Below are 4,222 nucleotides of genomic sequence, written 5' to 3'. Positions count from 1 at the left end.
TCGCCTCTCTCCAGCTCAGAAGTTTCAGTGGTTGGGAATCCACTGGAATCTTCAGTCACACCGCCTTTCCATCCCCCAGAAGAAAAGGAAGGAAATAGCAGGGTCTGTCAGGCGACTACTGAAATCCAAACGCATTTCAAGACGACAGCAGGAACGAGTTCTAGGCTCTCTACAATTCGCCTCAGTGACAAACCCAGTGCTTCACGCACAGCTAAAGGATGCCGCGGGAGTCTGGAGACGCTCGGCATCCATCGCTCGAAGAGACCTCAAGAGACGGCTTCCAAACAGACTTCGACGCCTCCTAAAGCCGTGGTCGGAAGCAAAGGCCCTGAAAAGGTCCATTCCTCTCCAACACCCTCCTCCATCACTCAACATCCACACGGATGCCTCACTGGAAGGCTGGGGAGGTCACTCCCACCTGAAACAAGCTCAAGGGACCTGGTCTCCACTATTCAAGACGTTCCACATAAACATCTTGGAGGCCATGGCGGTCCTTCTTACTCTGAAGAAGTTATCCCCGCCGCCCTCAATCCACATCCGTCTAACCCTAGACAACTCGGTGGTAGTTCGTTGTCTCAATCGCCAAGGCTCAAGATCGCCCCAGATAAATCAGGTGCTTCTCCCAATCTTCCGTCTGGCGGAGAAGAAGAAGTGGCACCTGTCTGCAGTTCACCTACAAGGATTCCGCAATGTGACAGCGGATGCTCTATCTCGGACAAACCCGATAGAGTCGGAATGGTCTCTAGACGCAAGATCATTCTCCTTCATCTCTCATCAAGTCCCAGAACTTCAGATAGATCTCTTTGCAACGAGCGACAACAATCAACTTCCTCTGTACGTAGCCCCGTACGAGGACCCCAAAGCAGAAGCGGTGGACGCCATGTCACTGGACTGGAACAGATGGTCCAAGATATACCTGTTCCCTCCCACCAACCTTCTGTTGAAAGTCCTCTCCAAACTGAGAACCTTCAAAGGGACAGCGGCCCTAGTGGCTCCCAAGTGGCCCCGGAGCAACTGGTACCCCCTGGTCCTGGAGCTGCAGCCCAAGCTGATCCCTCTCCCGGGCCCAGTTCTCTCTCAACAAGTACAGAAGTCGACTGTCTTCGCTTCATCATCGAAAATCAAGGACCTTCATCTCATGATTTTCTCTCCCTTGCCGCAAAGAAGAGGTTTGGGATCTCGAAGAAAAGTCTAGACTTCCTAGAGGAATACAAGACCGAATCCACGAGACGGCAATATGAATCATCCTGGAGGAAATGGGTCTCCTTTGTTAAAGCAAAAAATCCTAAAGAAATCACCATTGATTTCTGTATGTCCTTCTTCATTCACCTTCATGGACAAGGATTAGCAGCCAATACGATTTCAACCTGCAAATCGGCTTTGACTAGACCAATTCTATATGCTTTCCAAATTGATCTGTCCAACGACATCTTTAACAAATTACCAAAAGCATGTGCTCGCCTACGCCCAGCACCCCCTCCGAAACCGATCTCCTGGTCACTAGACAAGGTACTCCATTTCGCCTCTAACTTGGACAATGATTCATGCCCCCTCAAGGATCTGACTCAGAAAGTTATATTTTTATTTGCTCTCGCCTCGGGAGCTCGAGTCAGCGAAATAGTGGCATTATCAAGAGAAGAGGGACACATCCTGTTTGCTGATTCAGGAGAAGTGACCCTCTCCCCTGATCCGACGTTTCTCGCTAAAAACGAATTACCCACCAAAAGATGGGGCCCTTGGAGAATATGCCCCCTGAAGGAGGATGTCTCTCTATGTCCAGTAGAGAGTCTCAAGGTCTATCTTCGCAGAACTTCGAACTTTGGTGGAGGCCAACTCTTCAAAGGAGAAACATCGGGCAGCGACCTGTCACTGAAACAATTAAGAGCGAAAATCACCTACTTCATTCGCAGAGCGGATCCGAACAGTACACCCGCTGGTCATGATCCTAGAAAAGTGGCATCGTCTCTGAACTTCTTTCAGAGCATGGACTTTGAGAGCCTTAAAAACTTTACGGGCTGGAAGTCCTCGCGAGTTTTCTTTAAACATTATGCGAAACAAGTGCACGAAGTCAAACATTTTGTGGTAGCCGCAGGTAGTGTTATGAAACCTGCACCTAACTCTGCGTAGAACAGTGAGTTACTTGGGACTCTAACTCTTCGGGTGCCTATGTTGACCCTCGAGCGATTCATAGTGATGTCTAAAAACACTTAGTGCTTTTATAACTGTTCTTATCCCAGGTGAAATGTCATAGTGTCACACAAGTGCCGCATGCCTTGAGCATGATGTGTTGTTTAAAGACTTGCGTTCCTCGAGAACGAGTACCTACTAATCCTGAAATTCCTTTTCAGATTCAAGAGCAAGCCTTTATTTCTATGTACATTATTATTACTGTAAATGAACTTTACTTTTGCTGTAAATTATTTAATTTCTGCATTGTGAAATAAAATTTCTATTTTATTACTTATGCGTCTCTTTCAGCTCCTACCTACTATGAAATACATACTGTCATAGTTTTATTTATTCCTCCTCTCTTATGGTCATGAAGAATTTAAGATGTCTAATCCTAAATTATATTCACCCTGTCTCAGTAAGGTTCCTACACGAATACTTACTTCTGATAACCAGGAGATGAACTCTATACACAGTGCCCAACCACCACTGGCCTAATTCAGAATGTTCCTATACAAATATCAAACATTCTGCTTCATCTCTAAGTTCTTAAAAGTTCTTCTGTCAGGATGAATAGCCCTTCAATACCACTTTGACGTCGGCATAGCCCATGGGAACTTCCTACCAATGGGGGGCAGGATACTTCGTTCCTATGGTTCTTTACCTAAGATTACTTTGCTGTTTTGTCAATGCCTAGGCACTTAACACTGGGGGAAAATCTACCACGATACATTGATTCTCTGGTACTCTTCCATCAGGACGCCATGGCTTGAGCCCAAAAAACGGATTTTGAGCGAAGCGAAAAATCTATTTTTGGGTGAGATAGCCATGGCGTCCTGATGGACCCTCCCTACTACTTCGTCCAGTTTTGTTCCCACCCTACACAATTGTATCATGGTGATGGGCAGCAACTGGCGTCAGGATAAAGACGCGCGTGACGTCATTAGAGCAATGGCGTCCGTTTGTTTACGTCTCGAGTATCAGTAGTAGCCACGAGTGAGATTAGCTGTGGAACGGCTCCCAGCTATTCTCAGCCCTTACACACCGAAGCATTAACTCTGTTCGGGGTGGAGATAGCTATGTGGCACGTTCAGACATGCGTGTCCCCTGTTGTATTACGATGTCTTAAAGGGAAACCTTTGAGATACTCGCTCCAGAAGTTAGAATTCTGTGATAACCTGTGGTTAAATTCTCTGGGAATATCTTAGTAGTCTTATACCCAAGGAAGCTACCAAACAGGAACCTTCCATCAGGACGCCATGGCTATCTCACCCAAAAATAGATTTTTCGCTTCGCTCAAAATCCGTTAAATGGGTAAATGATATTGTTCTTAACAAAATGTATAAATTGTTCCAAGTTGAACAAACTAGATGATCGTATAGTAAATTCAATCAATTGTTATTATTATTATTATTATTATTATTATTATTATTATTATTATTATTATTATTATTATTATTTGCTAAGGGAAAATAGCCCAGCGAGGAAAGGAAACAAGGAAGAATAAAATATTGCAAGCACAGTGAAAACTTATAAATTGAAATTTGTAACAAAATAGTTCAAATTCGAGACTTGATAAATGAAAAATATTTCATTTTAGAAGAAACTTAAGACATTGTGTGTGTGTGTGTGTGTGTAGATAAGGCGGCCGGCAAAACAATCTTATGATACCACTTATATACCATATTAAGATAACTCATTTATCTAATGATATAATAAAGATAAATTAAAATTGAAATAGTATTTATAGTTTTGAGGATTGGGTAATATATCACGTAATTTGAAATTTATAACTATAGTTAATTTGTTTCCATTTGGTTTTATCGTGCAACAAAAGTATTTTTTTTTAGATTTATTACTTTACATATATAATTCAAATATTTCATATTATTGGTTGGTGTAATCAAATTTATATAAAATTAAATATAGAATACGAGTAAAGAGTTTATTCGAATGAAGTTTTTTTCTAATTACCTGTTACATACCTTGACTTGTTACACTAAACGACTGGAAACGTTACGTACAAAATAATGAGGACTAATCTTCTTATTTT

This window comes from Palaemon carinicauda, chromosome 32, assembly GCF_036898095.1.
Source record: "Palaemon carinicauda isolate YSFRI2023 chromosome 32, ASM3689809v2, whole genome shotgun sequence".
NCBI classification, from domain to species: Eukaryota; Metazoa; Arthropoda; class Malacostraca; order Decapoda; family Palaemonidae; genus Palaemon; species Palaemon carinicauda.
The sequence above is the reverse complement of the archived record's forward strand: the minus strand, read 5'-3'. Positions refer to the sequence as shown.